The sequence below is a fragment of the Diadema antillarum genome, unplaced genomic scaffold, assembly GCF_040938485.1.
Source record: "Diadema antillarum isolate AM-2024a unplaced genomic scaffold, OU_Dant_1.0 seq00001137_RagTag, whole genome shotgun sequence".
NCBI lineage: Eukaryota > Metazoa > Echinodermata > Echinoidea > Diadematoida > Diadematidae > Diadema > Diadema antillarum.
Window position 1 is genome coordinate 280,165 of NW_027271949.1, and position 21,661 is coordinate 301,825.

Genomic DNA, 21,661 nt, shown 5'->3' on the forward strand with positions numbered 1-21,661 from the left:
TCCGTACACTATCTTGGCCTCTTTTACTTTTGTTTTCAATGTGACGTTCAGTTCTTTGACCAGGTCGCCATGTCCATCTCTGAACGCAGCCTTCCTTTCTGTCAGAATCCCCTTTATTTCTCCTGTTATCCACGGCTTAGAGTTCGAAGACTTGATGTGCAGACTTTCACAGAAAACGATGTAACTATTGATTGTATCAGTAAGTTCATGAATATCATCACATGTATTTTGGAACATTTCCCAGTCCGTAATTGTATCCCCCGAACAGAGTTTGGAGGACACTATGGATTTGACCTCGTCGCCGTGTCCGCCGTGTCCGCCGCCGCCGCCGCCGCCGCCGCCGCCGCCGCCGCCGCCGCCGCCGCTGCCGCCGCTGCCGAGATTTCCCTGTGAGCGCTCTACCAGCTGCGTTTCTATTCCGATCATCTTCAAATTTGGCATGAAGGTGTATTATGGTTAGACAAAGACGCCTATTGTTTATGGTGATGGCGCCCTCGCTTGTTCAGTCTTTATACATGAAAAGGTAAATTCAATAGGGTCTGATTGTGAGCGCTCTACTGGCTGCAGTTCTTCTCCGATCATCTTCAAATTTGGCATGAAGGTGTATTATGGTTAGACGAAGACGCCTATTGTTTTTGGTGATGGCGATCTCGCTTGTTCCGTCTGTATACATGAAAAGGTAAATTCAATAGGATCTGCTTGTGGGCGCTCTACTGGCAGCAGTTCTTCTCCGATCATCTTCAAATTTGGCATGAGGGTGTATTATGGTTAGACAAAGACGCCTATCGTTTTTGGTGATGGCGCCCTCGCTTGTTCCGTCTTTATACATGAAAAGGAAAATTCAGTAGGGTCTGCTTTTGAGCGCTCTACTGGCTGCAGTTCTTCTCCGATCATCTTCAAATTTGGCATGAGGGTGTATTATGGTTAGACGAAGACGCCTATTGTTTTTGGTGATGGCGCCCTCGCTTGTTACGTCTTTATACATGAAAAGGTAACTTCAATAGGGTCTGCTTGTGAGCGCTCTACTGGCTGCAGTTCTCCTTCGATCATCTTCAAATTTGGCATGAAGGTGTATTATGGTTAGACGAAGACGCCTATTGTTTTTGGTGATGGCGCCCTCGCTTGTTCCATCTTTAAACATAAGAAGGTAAATTCAATAGGGTCTGCATGTGAGCGCTCTACTGGCTGCAGTTCTTCGATCATCTTCAAATTTGGCATGAAGGTGTATTATGGTAAGACGAAGACGCCTATTGTTTTTGGTGATGGCGCCCTCGCTTGTTCCGTCTTTATACATGAAAAGGTAAATTCAATAGGGTCTGCTTGTGAGCGCTCTACTGGCTTTAAAAGGGCTTTTAAAGGGTCTGCTACTGTGTGTGACGCTGGCCTTGTTTCTTGACCAATTTTTTTCAAATTTGGTATGTAAATATATCATAGTCCAATCTATACATCTATACCTGTTGATAATGCTCACCTCACTGTTCCACCTTTTACAGGGTCAAAGGTCACCTTGATCATGTCAAAATTTGCAAAAGTGCTTATTTATGCAATAATTTGATTGTTACTCAACAGATTTTATTCAGACTTGCTAGGGAAGAGTACATGTATGGGTGATCATTCTACATGAAGGACCCAACAGTTTGTGGTGACGGCGCCCTCAGTTTTCCGACTTTGGATGCCAATGCACATTTCTTGTGTGTGCTCTATCAGCCACATTTCTTATAAGATTTTCTTCAAATTTGTCAAAAAGGTGCATTATAGTGAACTGAAGATGCCCATATTGTTTTTGGTGGTGGCGCCCTCGCTTGTTCCGTCTTTATACATGAAAAGGTACATTTTACAGGGTCTGCTTGTGTGTGCGATGCTGCCTTGTTTCTTGACCGATTTTTTTCAAATTTGGTATGTACTTGTAAATGTATCATAGTGAAATCTATACACCTACACCTATTTGGATTTTATTGTCATATCATAGTTGACATATCATACAAAATTCTGGCCTAAAAAGTAATCCAGATGGAGAATGGGAGACGGGTTCGGGGGATATATGTGCTCGATTGCGAGTGCTCTAGTTTTGAATGCCGTCTGTAACAGCTCAGTTGATTTCTTATCCCAAATATGCACAGTTTGTTTTATAGGTTTCACCGTTTTTACTTTTTGCCTATATTTAGGCAGAAGATGTAGTGTGATGATCAGATGCTCCTATTCCTAGGTGGATAATAGGCTTGTAGGCATTAGGAATAGAACAATAACATCTGTCTAGTATATTGTCCCCTCGCGTTGCAAGATCAACTGTCTGATAATAATGAGGCATAAACTTTTCCAACTGACATTGATTAAAATCTCCAAGAATTATTATCGGTGAATCAGGGGATACTGTTTCCACATCATTAACCTTTTCGTGAATCATCTGCTCTGCATTGTCTTTATCTGCATCAGGCGGAATATACACGAGCAAGACGTGCACTTGGGGGAATTCGCGTGGGAGATAAAACGGCCGAAAGGAGATTAACATAAGTTCAATGTCCCTGCAGCAAATGGATGATCGCTGTGTAAAATTGCTACACCATTTATTTGTTTGTTCAAAAGAGCGATCGAGTCTGACAACGTCAAAGCCAGGGATCTCAATGTTACTCGAAAGTATGTCTGAATGTAGCCAGGTTTCAGTGAGACATATTAGGCTAGAATTTCTATACTCATGATCATACCTGACGAGCGACCGAAGTTCGTCCATCTTGTTAACGAGTGACCGAACGTTGCTAAGGGTTGTGGTTGGTAATGGGGGACACTGGGCTCTATCTCGCACCCTTTATCTGACGCCACCGCGCCTTCCCCTACGTCGTTTACAGCTTGCACTGGGCTGATCTCTCGTCGGTACCCAGTCGGGTAGGTCCGGGGTCTAAGCCTCGATTGAGGCCTTTCGGCAAGTTGTAGTAGAAAATGGCGGTCATATCGAATCGGCGTGATATTGGCTTCAGTTTGACATTAACTTTCACAGAACAGAGACACACATATCACGGTTACACGTAACCACGTTATGGAGACTTGTCCAACAAACATATTGGCGTGTATGTGATGTTCACTTCCAGCACAAAACAGCACAAAACGGGATTTAAAACATAAATTGACAGACACGAATTGCATGTGAACTGGTCGCTACAGAGCAGCGCCCTCTTACATATTGGCTTGATACATGTATAGGCCTATGGCACATTTGACAGCTATAATATGAAGTTGTGCAAACTTGGTCTTTCATCATCTTCAAATAATGTTTTGCCATGGTAACTACTTTTTTAAAAATAAAAGTCACAAAAATTGTTTGTGGATTGCGCTAATTCCCTCAGTTTTTGAGTATTTGACATTTAAGATTTGTCAGGTGACCACGGTAGTTTCAAGATGTGCAAAACACATCTTTTGTCAGTGTTGAGCAATGCATTGCCATGGTAACCTTATTTTTTCAAAACTATTTTTTTGGGGGGGGGGGGTGAGGGCCTAAAGTAATATAAGCTACGCTTTTGATTTAGGCTCCCCCACTTTTGTTCTGCAAGTGTTGCAAGTGATGTGATAAGTACATGTATTCATTGTTTCAATTATTTTTGTACATAAAACTTGACAAAATATTACTGTTTAGTAATAATTGTAATAATCATTGTAATTCAGGTATGTTTGTTTTATACTTTTGTAAACACAAAGTAGAAATAAATTCAAATCAATCAACTTTCATCAATGGTGAATGTGTTGCTATGGTAACATATTCAAATGAAAATCATACAAAATATTCATGGATTTAGCTCACTCAGTTTTTAGCATTTCACTTGAGATTTGGTACATGTGACCAACATAATTTGTGAATGAGGCAAGCATACCTGTAATCATTGTTGAACTGTTCCCATGGTGACTTCATTTTTTATTTTTTTACCATGAAAAGCATACATAAATATTGTGGATTGAGCTACTGTAAGTCCCTCCTTTTTTAGATGGAGGTACTAATTTTATCCAGTGATAGTTCCAAGTTCTCTCTTTTTTCATATTTCATTCATTAAATAGCAAATCATTCAATGACAAAATGTGTCTTGATACTGTAAAAGTGAAAATTTTCGCGGTGTGGAAATTTTTGCCCATTTAGCACTTTTAGAAGCTGCCGCAAAAATAAAAGCAAGCAAATATTTTTACATGCCACATGTTCCTGTAATTGATGTCCTGATTGTGCAGAATTAAGAACACAAGAAATTTGTCTAACCTGGCTGAGCACGAAAAATTATTCGCACGAAAATATCCACTTTTACGGTAAATCATTTGTTGATCATATTCCTCATGAATATGTCTGCCCTCAGTCAAGAAATAAAACAAGATTGAGAAATCGCTTTTTCAATCAAAATGGCATGGTTTTGTTGTTGTTGTTGTTGTTGTTTGTTGTTTGTTTTGTTTTTTGAGGGGGAGTATTATTATTATTGTGTACAATGCATGTGTTTAGCTATCAGCATAGTTATCACATGATCACATGAATTCATTCCCCAATTTGTTTTTGTTTTTTCCATATGTGAACAGCATCCTGCAGATGCTGATTCCTGCCTTACCAAGCCTTGAGCTACCAAGTGACCCTGCCAAAAGAAGAGCAATGTTTGGTCTTAGTGAGAAGATTGGTACCATCCAACTCCTGTCTACCTTCATGATGGACTATTTACTCCTGCCATATACATTCAGGTATTAAAAGTATGAAGATAGACTGTAGATATGAGTAGAACTCTTAGCCTCATCAGTAAGGCCAGGTCACACTGCCCAAAAGTCGCGTAAACACATGAATCACACAAGAAATTTGGTTGTGCGTGCTTGTCCGTCGAGAATTCTGGCTGATTTACGCAATGAAAATCACCGATGAATTGCACAAGAACTACTGAAAGATCACGCAAAAATCACTAACAAACCACGCACTTTCAGCGCAAAGGCACGCAAAGGCCCCAAATAGGGTGAATTCGTGGTTGTGCGCGACGACTGAGGTCCATGGAAAACCACGCATAATCTGCGCATTATCACTAATGAACTGTGTATGAATCACGCATGATTTGAGCATGAACGTGATAGCGGCAACATTTTTGCGAACAATCACTGATATTCCACGCATTTTTCGCATATTTCGCGCATTGTTCGCGTAAGAACTACGCAAACTACGCAAAAATTACGAAAAACAGCGCAATACTGCATAAACTTTTACGCGAAGCCGTGTTTTGAGCTGCTCAAAAGTTGGAATCACGTAAAGCGCCTATCCGGCGCACATCGGCAGACAACTACGAAGGTTCCACGTCAGACAAACTCATGAAATGCGCAAATCGCGCATATATCATTTAAGGCTTGAATTTCTTACGTGATTCATGCGTTTACGCAACTTTTGGGCAGTGTGACCGGGCCTTTAGTGAGTCAGTTATTCGAGTTTGCGTGAAGAATATGAGGTATTCATCAACATAGATATTGTCACCTTTATATTGAGCTCATTTTTGAGACATGATTATCATTTTTTGTATTGGATAATATTATTTTGATAATTGATATTTTAACAGTTGTTATGCCTCCGCCACAAAGTGGTGCCGGAGGCATTATGTTTCGGGTTGTCCGTCCGTCCGTACGTACGTACGTCTGTACGTCCGTACGTCCATACGTCCGTCCGCATTCGTTTACGCAATAACTTGAGTAATATTGACTGGAATTTTACCAAACTTGGTCCAAGTATAAAGTATGATAGGGCAATAACTTGATTAGATTTTGGGTGAAATCGGCCAATGGTCAAAGGTCATAGGTCAAGGTCAAATCATGAAATTGTATCCGTTTACGCGATAACTCAAGACTGGATCAAGCAAATTTCACCAAACGTCGTCCGAGGATGATGTATGATGGGAAAATTACTTGATTAATTTTTGAGTGAAATCGAACAGAGGTCAAAGGTCAAAGATCAAGGTCAAATCCTAAAATTTATCTGTTTATGTGATAACTCAAAACTGGATGAAGCAGCTTTCACCAAACTTGGTCCAAGGATGATGTATGATGGGGTTATAAGTTGAGTAGATTTTAGTGACATTGGCAAGAAGTCAAAGGTCAAAAGGTCAAGGTCAAATGCCAAAAATGTTGCTATTCCCCCCATATCCATGCAATGTCTGAAGGCATTTTCTTGAAACTTGGTGTAGACATGTACTGCTGCGTAAAGATTCTCCAGAGAGAGTTTCATGTCATAAGGTCAAAGGTCAAAAGGTCAAAGGTTGGGTGAAAATGTTACAATTTCACTTTTCTCGCATATGGTTCAATGTACAGCTTGTATCTTCATGGAACTTGGTACATACGCATGTACTGACTGGCAGAGATTATCTAGGGAATTTAGGGGTCATGGGTCAATAGTTAAAGGTCAAAGGTCAAGGTCAACTCCTCAAAAGTTTACTATTTCCCTCATATACACGTCTTATATAGATGCAATGTTTGCATTGTTATTTTTAAAACTTAATATATACGTTACCTAATGGAGATTCTCTTGGAAATTTCCAGCCAGAAGGTCAAAGGTCAAAGGTTAAGGGTCAAAGGCCAGGTTTAAATGTAAAAAATATATATATATTTTATACTGTAATTACACTCTTTCTTCATACCTTGAAAATTACTCAATGCATAAACTTATAAAAGGGTTGGTCAGGAGTCAAGTGAAAATCCTCAATTCCCCACATACTTGTACCTGTGCACTCTTAGACAATTATAGCAAACCTAGTTCAAGGAAAGTGAACATTCAAGATATTTCTGACAAACCTGTCATTTCAACATTTTGCCAGTTATGTGAAACTGTCATCACACATTTTGAAGACATTGTACTATACACCTATTTGGAGAATCATGCATTATGGCGGAGGCATCAGTCGCCATAGCGACATTTCTAGTTTTTCCTATATGAGCTCCTTTGTTTGTTGTATACTTGCAGTGAAGAGAGGTCCAGCTCTGCACCTGCAGATGCTAACACAGCTACTGCCAATACCAGCAGACATAACACAGAGGTCAACTACCAAAGTTACCAGACCCCACCTGGACTGAGCCCCAATGCACTCAAGAGGTTGATAGGGGAGCAGGGAACACTGGATGCCAAAACTATTGAGGAGGTGATACAAACAATTTCTTAATTGTTGACTACTATCCTGCATGAGCTTTAAACTTACTCATACCATTGAATCAATTCTCCCTATTGCATATACAATTGTAGCTCTCCGAATCTGAACGCGTGTGGTGCTCTAGTTTTTTACCTTTAATTCTTGGGATATAAACTTCCGGTTATGAACAGGCAATGTGTAAATGCATGCTTTTATGCACCTTAAATGCTGAAGTACTAGTATTCATAGATCACTAGCAGCACCCGTGGAAATCCACGGGTCTGAGAGGTTTTAATTTTTTTCTCATAATACGATTTTGCACATTTTTATTGAAGAAATAAAAAGAAAATTCTTCTCATTCTTTCGTTAATTGTGCTGTCTTCTAAATGACCACCCTTCCCAGAAATTTAATAATACATTTTTGTAGTATGTGCCCGGCGATCCGGTCCATTGGTAGGGATCATTCCCGCCACTACTTTCTTTTATTATAGAACTTGAGTTTCGAGGGGTTATTTGCACCCGTTGAAGTTGTCTTGTTGCCCCTCACCCCTCCCCCCGCTCTCACGCACACACACATTTCCACATCCACAGGGCAAAAAATAATAACATTCAGTGAAAATTACCAAAAACGCAAATGAGATTCCCCGAAAGTTATGCCCACAGATTGTTCCCGTCGAAACGGGAAGATATTAACACTATGACTTTGATTACGGCCTGCTCTTGCATCCACGCAGGCACCCGCGGGAATCCACGGCTGGTCTCAAGGCCTCGTTTTTTTTTTTTTTTCATATTTATTTTCCCCACGTTATGAGAGAAAAATAAAATATTTTCGTCTTCACTTGCTCCCTCCTTTTTGTTTTTAATCACCAAAACTTGGCTTGATATATCATAGAACCATCATCTGCTTCAGACTGTACATTATCATAATTAATATTAGGCCTACAATTATTGCTCTTATTATTATCATTATTATTATCATTATTATTATCATTATTACTCCTATTATTGCTATTATTATTATTATTATTATTATCATCATTACTATTATCATTATCATTATCATTGGTATTATCATTGTTATCATTTGGGGAGGGGGAGATCATACTCATAGTCATCAGGTTTAATAGGCACCCGTGGGAATAGGGTCTCACGACCTCATATTTTTGTCTTTAATATTTTTTTCCCATGTTATGGAAGAAAGAAGAATATATATTCGTCTTCATTTGCTCCCTCTTTTTTTTTTTTTTGTCACCAAAACTTGGTTTGATAGATCATAGAACCACACATTTCCACTTGTAATTTTAAAAAATAGGCGGTTGGCAAAGCGAGGTTTTCCTCTACGTCCGCTCATCTTATGAATATGTATGATTACAGCAGCTCTGCAGTAAATGAATGGGCACAGCTGCGCGTGTAATCTGATATGGAAAGGTACGATCGGCAAATATATTTAACCGTCCTAAACAGTCTACGTACAATGACATCGGACTTGAGAGCAAACGGCGAGCGGTAAAACTAAATGACGTACCTGAGCTGCATAGTATTCTGCAGTTGTGCAAAATACAATTAAATAACAACGTTCGTTGTTTTCATTTGGGGACGCCAATGGCGAACTGTACGTAAATGCCCTTGTAGTCCATATCACGCGCACGCAGATATAGTGCTTCGTGTAACCATCGTCAATACATGATACACGTAACAGGGCACTGGCGGAGGCAAAGGTACATCACAGAACTATATACACACAGTGTAGAGTGAGTAGAGTTCTGTACATTGTGTATGTGCGTGCGCGTCCGCCGGAAGATGTCAGGGATTTCGCTGCACCCTCATCTTTAGTTTCCCCCAGCAGTGTCTCTGCAACGATCGAGAAAGCAGGAGGCCAGCGCAGGATCGGTGAATATTGAAACGCTCGGCTCTTTCGTCACGCACAAAAATGCATTATGCATTAAGCTAATTAACTTTTCTTTTTCGTCCTTGACGTCGACACGGAGGCGGAGAGGGGACGAAACCCGCGCCATTCGATGCAGGATACTCTCCTGCGGCCGACGGCACCGGTCGCAGCTGCCCGGAGCCGACGGCTCGGGAGGAGATAGACAAACCAGCAACGCCGGAATAAAACAGGAAATACATAAGGCCGCGACAACAACAACAACTTCGAGTATTATAGTATAGGATATCAAATTTTGTCTTATAATCTCGCAAATAGTAGAGATATTTTCGAATCTGTAACTTTACATTTGATTAATGGGATTCTACTGCGAAGAGGCCTAGTGCTGGACCGATGATGCCAAATGACGCAATTATGGAAAATATCCATTGATGAAGGACGTGAAGTGGGGAAAGTTCCTAACAGACAAAGTTCAGTGGAGAGCGTGGAAAAATCTGCTTTGCTGGAAAGACCACACAGACCTGAAGTCAAACTCGAGTATTTGTTCGAGACATTTTCAGAAAGGAGCAATTTTAGCAGATGGCACAGCAAATGCCCCACCAAAATATTTTTACTGGAACAATTTCGGCAAGGTGATGCATGAAGGGAGAGAAATGCTCCATTCGAGCACCGACGGATCTGGGCCGGTTCACGATCGTTTTCGCCCAGACCCAGGCTCGGCCTAGCCGCACCAGAAGTGGACCCAAATGCATAGCGGCCACTTTGTTGCAGCGTAAGGGGAGTTACGCCCAGCACTTTACCAGTCGTAGGAACATCTCTTTCACTAAGAAAGTCCTTTAATCGTGAATCATGACATAGACATTTTCCGAAATTGGTCATCAGTTCGCTCCATGTTTGCTTGTGCATGACGAGTTCTATGTGTTTTGAATGTACGATCAAAGATCCTACACTACGTAGGATCTGTGGTACGATTTTCGACATACCAGAACCGCAAAATCGGAAGTATACGTCCCAAAAGTGATCGATCAGATACTGGTATCACGAGGTGATATCGCTTGATAGTGGCTATATGCGATGGGGAGAATTGAATCAACACTTTTTTGGCTACATGCTCTTGACTTGTAATTTGTTTGTTTGTTTGTTTGTTTTCCTTGTTTTTTTCTTTTTTCATATGGCCCTTGATGATTGTAGCATTGGTTTAGATAATTCCCCTTTGTCAGAAAGAGAATATTCATTAAATTTGTTAAATGTGCACTTTGTACACTGTCAATTTTGCACCTTGTTGTGAACAATGCTGCTTAAATATGGAAAACAAGGTTGCATACTCTTGTAAAGTAGATACCTGTCATTGTCATGCAAAACTAATTTGTCTTTTGGTAAGGGCTCAATTTCTGTTCTCATTTTTTTCATTTATAAATAGTAAGAATCTGTCAAGTCAGGGCCAAGCTAGTTCACTTGTTGAGAGTAACAAATAGTGCTAATGGAAAGTTTACTGCAGTTTTTCATGAGGTTTTTAATTCAGATGTCCTGGAGCTTCATTAAAGGAATGTTTGGAGAACATTTCCTCCTCATAAATTTCATGAACCTTTTGTAATGCGAGGTTTCTACACAGAATTAGTTTTACACTTTGTCCTTACAAAAGGAGTATCTTTTAGCCTAGTAAACTCATGGCAATCAGCTAAATAATCTCATTAAGTGGTATTGATGGAATTTAGTATAACACATGTTTAAAGTGACTGCTACCTTTGCATTGTACTTTGTGGCAAAAGTTGTGCAGATTGCTTTCACAGTATTCAAACATTAAATTTAAAGTGATATACATTGTTTATGACTATACGGTACAAATTTATATGCAATACATGATTTTTGTTATTCTGACCATGTTAATAGTATACAATGTATGTATAAAAAGGATCTTTTAGTAAATTTGATTGATGTTCTTATGTTAAATTTAAGAATTTTTAAAATCTATTTTGCATTATGAAAAGAGAGAATATCTTACTCACCAATTTAATAATTCAGGTGTGGGTTTCTTCAATTTTGTCTCCCTCTACAAATGAAATTTGTTAAGATAGCAACTGCTGATCTGTAAATTAACAAACGTGTGCGTGTGTGTGTGTGTGTACATGTGCTTGTCCAGGTGCACTTGCGTGCATGCAGTGTGTGTATGCAAGTGTGAATGATTGTGGTTGATTTTTTTCTTGGAACCTATCCCCACAAGCATCTGCTTTTATGTAGGTTCCCCTGCACATAATCTTAATCATCTAATATGAATGTAATGTACTCTAGACTGATATGAATTCATTTTGTGTCTTGTAATATTATGATAGTCTTTATATATTAAATTGACAAAATATTTGTTACTTTTTATTGATCTCTGTGGATGTATGTTACAAATACAACACTCTATAATCTGTGTGAGAACTCAATGATTAAAATGAAATGAAATGAAATGATATTAAAAGAAATATTTGCAAGATTAATCATATTTTCATAATTGTTGAACCTCCTAGAAAATGATATACAGCTGTAGTGTAGGTATTAAATGGTTTTAGTCATACTTGTAGTATGTACACATACCTGCCTTCCTATGAGTAATATTCCTTCTTGTGTGAATAACTTTTTTATTACATATTGATTTAGACAATGTTTCTATCTATGTGCATTTTTTCATTCTTTATAGTGCAAAGTTGGAATAGTGCAGTTCCTGAGTTCAGATGTATTGAGTGAAACTGAAGTCATTTGTCACTTGATAGTAGCTAGCTCCGACACCCACTACAGGTGAGTTTCCAGTCTCCCAATATTATCCATTTCTAAGATACTGATGGGAAAGTTGCATTCCATGATTTTACATTTTCAGATTGCACTGAATCATTGCGTCTTCTTGATTTCATCAGGGAGGTGCTAGAGAAGAAGAAAGAAGAGTCTCTCCTTTGTACCCATGCTCCATGCCGCTGAGAAGTTATGCACTCTTTCACAGATGTAAATGAATTGCTTTGACAAAAGACATCATTTCTGAATAAGTATGCACCATTCCTCAATCACAACAAACTGAGCAAGCAGCAGTTTGCTGTTCCTTTCAACATTCTTGGCGGCAATTTTTAAGTGTGTAGAGAACAGGACACTCAAACAAGAATGATTAAAAATTTTAGTTCTGTAACTTCAGATTCTATTAAAAATGCGGAAACATGCATTAGCCAATCACACAATCAAAAAGATTTCACATTCAGGTATTTGGTGAACAAAATTATGCACAAATGTGTGTAAGATGATTTAATGTTAACTTTTTCTAACATGCTAATATTCCATTTTGTTTTCAGTCCTGGGGTATAGATGACAGGATTATTTGAAGAAAAACAGAAAGTATTTATTCGACAACATATTCCCAGAAAGTTCTCTACATGATTTCAACAATTCCTCTGAAATACAGCATAAAATTGTTAAAATCAAGAATCTCTTCCTTCTCCATGTCTAAAAGCTATGGAAGAGCAGCTTGGAGCATGAAACATCAAAGTCAATGGAATGCTAAGCATTTATATTGTCATTTTATAGAAGCTACGCATAAATTTGCACAAATCAGGAAGGATTCCACTCCTTTTCTATTACCTCCCTGATTTTGTATGTAAATATTGTAGACTTTATGTATGCATGTGTGGAGCTTTATTAGCACACATTGCAAAAAATGATCTAGTACATACAGTAGTAAATCACAGTTTGGGTGAGTAGAAATTTAGCAGAGAGAGATGGAGATAGATTTGCACAAACAAGAAACATCTAGATAATTCAGAATTGTGTTTTGCACTGTCAGTGTACATGTGTAAATCTGTGCATTGATCTTTCTGAACAGATATCATTTATTTTCTTTTCTTTTCTTTTCATATAGTGTTGCCACAGCAGCAGATGTCTTTCTGAAGAAGATTCACAGGTAAAAGTGTATGTTCATTATGATTATACCCCCGCCAAACAAAGTTTGAAGGGGGTATATAGGAATCAGCGGACGGTCGGTCGGGCGGTCGGTCGGGCGGTCGGTTGGGCGGTCGGGCGGTCGGGCGGTCGGTCGGGCGGTCGGTCCGTTGCAAATCTTGCGTCGCGAACTACTTCCTCAGTTTTCAACCGATTCCCATAAAACTTGGCACAGATGTGTGCCTTGGGTTGTAGATGTGCAAGACGTATTTTTTGACAGTACCCAAAAGTACGTTGCCATGGTAACGGCATATTATGGGCAAAAATGGGTACAAATCTTGCGTCGCGAACTACTTCCTCAGTTTTCAACCGATTCCCATAAAACTTGGCACAGATGTGTGCCTTGGGTTGTAGATGTGCAAGACGTATTTTTTGACAGTACTCAAAAGTACGTTGCCATGGTAACGGCATATTATGGGCAAAAATGGGTACAAATCTTGCGTCGCGAACTCCTCCCACAGTTTTTGATCAATTTTTATGAAATTAGGTACAGATGTTCATCTGAATATGTTAATGTGCAAGACACATATTTCCGCAGTGGCAAAAAGTGCGTTGCCATGGTAACGGCATGTTATTGGTAAAATATAGGGCAAAATGCTTCATGGCAAAACTGCTTCATCAGTGTTCTTCCAATTCTCATGGAATTCATATTGAATGTTTGTCTTAGGATATAGGTCAGCATGACACATTTCTTGACAGTGATAAAAAGTATGTTGCCATGGTAACAGCTCACATATTATGAGCCAAAATTTTGTGTTGCAAACTACTTCCTCAGTTTTTGCCCAATTTCCATGAAACTTGGTACAGACGTGTGCCTTTGGTTGTAGATGTGCAAGACGCATTTTTCGATAGTACCCGAAAGTACGTTGCCATGGTAACGGCATATTAATGGCAGAAGATCAAGGAAAGATCTTGCGGATTTAACTACTTCCTCAGTTTTTTGACCAAAGCTTATCAAATGTTGTTTTGACCAAAGCTTATGAAATGTTGTTTGACGGGGGTATAACCAGTCGCTGTAGCGACATTTCTAGTTGCATTCAGATAGGAGTTGCATTTGAGTGAGATGAAGTATCTTACTTTAGTGTCTAAATGCCAGTGTTTGTTTTTAAATGTAAAATTGTGCTCATGGAAAACCTTGTGTATAAGATGCACTAATCTTTTGTTTGAAACACCAGTAGTCTCAGTGATGGGCTCTTGTGAAATTTGACAACTTTTTTTTTTTCAATTTACTATCATAATAATGGGAAAAAGGGAATTTCAAACTCAGACAAATCCCTGCACAAACTCAAATGAATTACATATTATTCTCAACATAATCAACGTACATTCACACCAAATTTTCATCCAAATAACATCCATTCAGACATTCACTATCTCAAAATCACAGCAAGAACATTGACAGAAATTTTTTTTTTTTGTAAATCAGGGCACCGTACAGGCGCTCGTTCATTGATCAAATTATCAGAAAATTCTGAAAGCAGACCAGCTGACAAGGACGTGACATGTTTCACACAAAACTAATACATGTGCATGTAGCTATTATTGGGTAGGCAGCTGTGAGTACAAAACATTGAGTCTCCTATGTCTGGCCATATCCCTTATCTGGATGAGCGCTGGTCCCGACATGTCCGGATAGGAGAGGTCAGACTGTAAACTCTTCATTCAACAATAGAACTTTTGGGAAAACATGGAAATCAAAGGGGGAAGGTCAAAGGTCTCTGAATTTAAGCTAGCAATGGTATTTTCAAGAGAGGAATGTCCTTTGACAAAATTGTGTGAGTGAGATAAAAATGAGAAGACACTAGGTAGTTGCATGAATTGACAGTAGCGAAAGGTCAGGAAAAATGGCTTAAAAGTTTGGGCATTTACATTAATTCTATAAGCAACAGGAATATGCTGGTATGCTTGATGATGGAGTTTACATTGTATCTTAGAGTTTACTTTGTATTTAAAATTTTATTTTATCATTTCTTGGTTTTTCAAATTGTTTATTACCAGGATATGAGTCACTTTATTTAGATACACCTTTCTGCCGACAAAACCATACATGTGCAGCCATTACTCTTTCATGTGGCATGAGGGTGTATCTGCAGATACACTGTACAAATTCCTTCTCTCTTCAGCTATCTACATGGCAAAAGGGTGTATCTAGGTATGCTGCATTCACATCATTCACACACATTCCACCCACATGTGGGGTTTGGCTTTAAACTATCCACCATCTCCTACAGTACAAGTAATCTAACCAGCAATGTACATCACATACCACCATTATGAAGAAAGTAACTTTTTCTTTCTCTCTAGACAACTTTATTTTCTTATAATTGTTTTCTCTCCAAATTCTCAGCATCATTTTCCCCTTAACATATTTGCCAGCGATAAGGCCACAACGCCGGATAAGCCGCATCCTGACTTTGGTGATGAAAAAAAGAAAAAAAAAATGAGGAATTTTATTGTGATTAAAACTTCATTACTTTTCTGAACTATTTTTGATAAGGACCTTTGTTATTTCTACTTGTTTCAAGGCATTTCCTATCAATCACTTATGTTTGTTAGCTCACCTGAGCTGAAGGCTCAAGTGAGCTATTGCGATCGCTCTTCGTCCGGCGTGCGTCGTGCGTAAACTTTTACATTTTCATCTCCTTCTTGAGAACCCCTTGACCGATTTTCACCAAACTTGGCAGGTAGCATCCCTAGGGGGATAGGATCTCAATTTGTGACCGGCGACAACGGTTTTAGGCAAAAGTCAGGAATTTTGAAAATTCATTTTTTCATTGAATCACTTTGCCCATTTCCTAAGGTTTACATTGATATAAAACACTTGTATTCTCCGGTACTGTAAGTGGTCATATAAAGCGAAATATAACACACTTTTTGATTTGTTAGCCTGACAAAATTGCGAGAAAATGGGCTTTGAAGATTCACCTCATGCTCAAAGACAATGCCCAGCGGCGATGCGAGGTGAGAATCACCCATCCATACAATGGTGCCAAGCAAGATTAAGGGGCCTTGGCAGATTATATTGTGCGGCGAACCCGCGGCGTGGCATGGCGTGGCCGTTCATTGGCGCTTTGAGCGGTCTTTTGAAAAGCCGGCGATGAGCCGGGGTACTCAAGCGTGTTTTCACCGTGTTAAATAAAACGGGCCGCTCTTGGATGTAGAACTTTTGTTATGTTGTCGGCCCTTTTTAAAAGCGCCGCACTCTGTTGACGGCCCAAGTGTAAAAGCACCGCGATGCAGGCTTTTGAAAGGGAGGATTTAGAAGGCCGCGGAGGAACAAAAAAAGGCCGTTCATCGGCGGCGCCGAGGTTTCACCGCAACATGTAATATGCCAAGGCGCCTAAGCTCCGCCTCTAGCAACCATAGCAGCTTCTGATTGGCTCACTGAGAGAGTCAAATTTCCCGGGCACCTTCCTCGGAACTCAGTGTATGGAGCCGAATGCACAATGCGTTTCGCTTGGGTTTGTTTACCAGTACATCTTTCAAGATGGTGGATACGATAATTACAAGCTGCTGGTTGCATGTGTATGGTGCACATATTACTCAATGGCATGCACATATTACTCAATGGCATCCACACGCTATGCCTGTGTGTATACGTCACGGGAGCGGGTGGCACTTTCCACATCTTTACAAATCACGTTTTCATAGCGGTTGATTTGTCTTGTAAATTTCGTCATTGGGACCCTTTCGAAGGCAGAAACATGAAAAGGGTCCCACTTCCTGTTTTTTTTTTTCAAGCCGTGAATGTGTTGCATTGTGCGGTAGACAAGCAAGCAAACAAACGAACAAACAAACAAACACGACTTTACTTAGTTTGGTGCAATTTTGATGTTTACTACAGTGTATTATTTGAATACTGGTCATTTATGACCACTCCTTTTCTCTCTTCTGCTGTCTTTTTGAGTCAACCTGCTGTCATTTATTATTTACTACAAGCACAATTAAAAAGTCGGTTTACGATCGTATGTTGCACCATTTGTGTGGCGATTTGTTACTCTGATACGTTTAAACCATGTTCCCTATCGTATCTATTTTTCACGTTCAGTTAGTGCTGCCTAGTGTTGCTGTTCACTTTTTGTTTCACTTCCGTTGTCGAACATTGCGGTAGAAGCTCGGATAAAAAGCCAAACGAAGAGCATACACTAAAGACCGAGCGTACTGATATCTATTGTAGCAACAACAATGGAGCATGCATGCGTGGACAAAACACTTCCGACACGCTGCGAGGCGTATCGCCGAAAGCCGAACTATGTAAATGTGTGCGACGCACTATCCAATCACACGCGAGATGCCTCGCCGTAGCAACACTGGGCATAGTGGCGCGGCATACACGTTCGAAAGAAGATCGAAACTGACGAGTGTGATCCAACATAGGGTGTTTAAAATTCCATTTTCGGTAGGAAAAACTTAGTGTTAGGCTGTGAAATTTAGTGCAGATGTTCAAAACATATCAAAGATTCAATTTCTAACCGGAGGGCCAAACCCCAAAAAGTCGCTTATAACGAGTGAGTTGCACTCTCTCTACAAACTAAGTAGACCATGTTTATTTTCAAGTTTTTATTGTAACAAACAACATTCCACTGGTCTACCTCAAAAAAATTTGTTGCGAAAGCCTCCAAATCCAAGATGGCGTCCAAGATGGCCGCCATATTTACTGAATTTGTTATTTGAAAGATAGAATTTGATTGAAACATCAGATTTCAACAAATTTGATGTCATGTGAAAGAGAATAAAATTTTCTACAAGTTGATACCATTTTTGTGGGTTATTGTGATAACTGGATTGAGATTTTAAGGAAAAAACACTCATTTTTTTGACATTTTTCTGAAAAAAGGAAAATCATGAAAATGCTTGATTCAGCATAAATCAAAGAAAGACTGAAGGATTATCTTGAAACGTTTCAAGAATTTTGTTTGACATATAATCAATATTTGAAGAAAATTAGGGGTCAGTACCGTTTTCGGTTCAGTAGTTACAAGTGTATAATGTCTCAAACTTGAAAATTCACTATGTAAAAATGGCCACTTTAGTCGTGACAAGACCTTGTTGTTCGTAAAAAAAGTCTGCGCGCGCCAAGACTACTACACGCACCACTGCCACTGGCGCTTGCAGCAGTGCCGGTGGTGCGTGTAGTAGTCTTGGCAAACGCAGACTTTTTCTTTGACAAACAAGGGTTTGTGCCTGTAAACTAACTTTTCATACCAAGTGGTAGCTCAGGTGACGCTGATTGTTATTATTTCAAAGTAGATTGTTCTGAAGCAGATGAGATGAAGCAAAAAATATCTTTCAAATAGAGGTAGAAGCTTGAAACAACCTTGCTATAGAAAGTTTAAAACAAAATTTGGATCAATCACTCAAAAAATTCAAGATTGCAGGCCATCAAAGCTTACATATTGTAGTGTATTGTGCCAAAGTAAATGTATCATTTCGATTTTGATACAATTTTGTCTGTTTTGCTATCTATTTATATGGTTTTTATATATTCTGAACATTTTAATGCCATTTCAAACCATCTTAGGTTTTTATGGAGACATTTTTCAGAATGCACCATGAATATTTCTCTAAAAAGTAAAAAAAAAAAATTAAATTAAAAATGTTTATTAAAACCATGCAGAAATTAACATCTTTCCCATATAATCAATATTTGGAGACAATTTGAGGTCAGTATTGTATTTGGTTTAGGAGTTAAAATGTCTCAAACTTGAAATCCCATTTTACATAATATGTTATTTACACGCATCTGTTCCCAAAGACAGAGGGTCAAATCTAAGATCGTGCTTACTTTTCGAGTTCCACTCTCTCTATAAACAAGACCATACATAATATTAAGCATACTAAGCAATGTTCCGTAAGTACACCTCAGTAGATTTGTTGCAAAGTACAGATGCGGTCCAACAGGGCCGCCATTTTATTGAAATTAACATTTCAAACATAAAATTTGATAGAGACATTGGATTGCAAAAAATTTGATGTCATATGAAGGAGAGCAAAACTTTCTACAAGTTGATACCACTTTAGCTGTGTATTGCGATAAATTGGGGGGGGGGGGGTTGTTTGCTTCCCTTTTTTTTGGGGGGGGGGGGATCCATATTTTTGTATTGTTTTGAAAAAAGGAAGAAATGTAAAAATGCATGATTTAGTATTTATCAAAGAAGAACTGAAGAATTATTTTGAAACCTGCGATTGAGATTGAGATTTACTGAGATTGAGACATAATTCATATTTCTGGAATTACAGGCAATATCATACACTGTTGACAAGTTAACATCTAAAACTTGAAAAAATTATATTTATGCATTATAAATTTTGCTTACAATGTGTTTACATGGTCACATGTAATACTGTAATGGTCTAGTGACTTGCAAGTACCTGCAAACTAACTTTTCACGCCAAGTGGTAGGTGACGCTGGTCGCTATTACTGTAGCATTTCATCATAGTAGATTGTTCTGAGGCAGGTAAGATTGAACAGAAAGTATTTTCCAAAAAGAGATAGGAGCTTAAAATTTGGCACAAATTTTGCCGATGTGTAATATTTAGCGATAAAGATAGTATCCACACAAAATTCAAGATGGCGGTAATTAATCGAGGTTGTCGTTCAAGGCATTATTTACCTTTGTGCACGTAAAACATAAACCCAGCTTTACTTAATTCCTCAATTTAGTTTTAAACTGTGAGTTAGGGATTAATGTACAAACTTAAATCAGTATAATTAATGCTAAATATTGTTAGATATACTAAATAGATCTGATAAGAATCTTTTTTTATGTCAACAGTTATCATGGTTATGGTTTCTTGAAAAGAAATGGTGATATCTCCGTATATTTTAGGCTTTATTATAATTTTTTTACATGGTGGAATGTTTTGTAATACAACTAACCTGCACATATAAGTCGAATGTGATATATCTCCCAATGGTAAACAATACCTTTAGTGTGTTGCGTCAAAGTTAAATCTCAACTTATAACTTATAAGTTGATATGTTTTTTAAATCTTCTTATATTGCTGTCTATTACATGTTTCTATACATCCGAACGATATTGTACTAGTGTAAACCATATTGAGGGTCTTTTTTTTGGGGGGGGGGGGGATGGAGCTCATTCCAGTGTTTGGGTAAGGCCCAATCTTTGATAAAAAAGAAATGCTTCTGTATCAAAGATATGCTTTTTTACTTGTGATGATGATGATGAAGTCTTGTATAGCGCCGGTATCCGCCAAGTCAGGCGCTCATGGCGCTTGCTCCATGTTACTCTGCTGTTGTAGAAACGTGAATGATGATGGTTTATGTGTAATAATGTCTGATGCGTAGATGTCCTTGAAAGCCCTTCTGATCCGAACCCCCCCCCAAAAAAAAAAAAAAATCCAACACGGCGGCAATTTCTCAACTTTGCTCTTAAATGTGTTGTGCGAAATTACTTTTCAGTATATTGTTTGAATAAAATTGTCCAAATTGATTATTCGTGCTGTATATTAAACAAATAAGCATGCTGAAACTGTATTTTCCGTTATCAGATTTTTCTTACATTGTTTGAAGGCTGATTTCATGTGGGTTATAGTGTCACAATTGATCTAAACTTATGCCATTGGTAGATGCTTTCCTATATTAGATATCAGGATCACTCGAGAGTGAAAATGTTCATTTTCATTCATTTTAGAGTGACCTCGGGGATCACTCGAAGAGTGACGAGTGATCCCGAAGGCAGGGCTCGACACTAACGGTGGTCCGGTGGCCGGGGGCCACAAAAAACGCACGTTGGGCCAACAAAATGTCAGAAATAAAGAATTTGGTGGTCTGATCGGGCCACCAAAAAAGGTCGGATATTTGCCTTTGGGCCACCAAATATAAAAGTTAGTGTGGAACTCTGCCTAAGGTCACTCTAAAATGATTGAAAATGAACATTTCACTCAAAAGTCACTCCAATTTCACTCTAAATTCACCGTTTTCTGTTATTCACTCCTCACATCAAAAGTAAAAACTTCCACTCGATTTATTTTTTCTTTTTCGGAGAGTAGAATATCACTAGTTTAAAAAATGTGTCCATAAAAACTTAAGACGGTGTAAGATAGCACAACAGACAAATTTGTATCAAAAACGAAATAATACATTTAATTTGGCGCAATACACTGTCAACTTTGATGGCTGTCATCTTGATTTTTTTTTTTTTTTTTGAGCGGTTGACCTAAATTCTGTCTTAAACTATCTATAACAAGATTGGTGCCAAGTTTCAAGCTACTACCTCTATTTGAATTTTTTTTTTTGTTGCTTCATCTCATCTGCTTTAGAACAATCTACTTTGAAATAATAGCGATCAGTATCACCTGTGATGAGCTACCATTTGGTATGAAAAGTTAGTTTGCAGGCACAAACCCTTGTCTGACAAAGAAAAAGTCTGCATTTGTCAAGACTACTACACGCACCACTGGCACTGCTGCAAGCGCCAGTTCCAGTGGTGCGTGTAGTAGTCTTGGCGCGCGCAGACTTTTTTACGAACGACAAGGTGTTGGTCACAACTAAAGTGGCCATTTTTACATAGTGAGTTTTCAAGTTTGAGACATTATAACTCCTGAACCGAAAATGGTACTGAATCCTAATTTTCTCCAAATATTAATTATATGTCAAACAAAATTCTTGACACATTTCAAGATAATCCTTCTGTCTTTCTTTGATTTATGCTGAATCAAGCATTTTCATGATTTTCCTTTTTT

The 21,661-nt window shown here is 38.7% G+C and overlaps 1 pseudogene; it reads left to right on the forward strand.

The window, feature by feature from the left end:
* Window positions 1-21,661, forward strand: part of LOC139744120 (proteasome adapter and scaffold protein ECM29-like) — a 394,771-nt pseudogene that overhangs the window by 39,147 nt on the left and 333,963 nt on the right.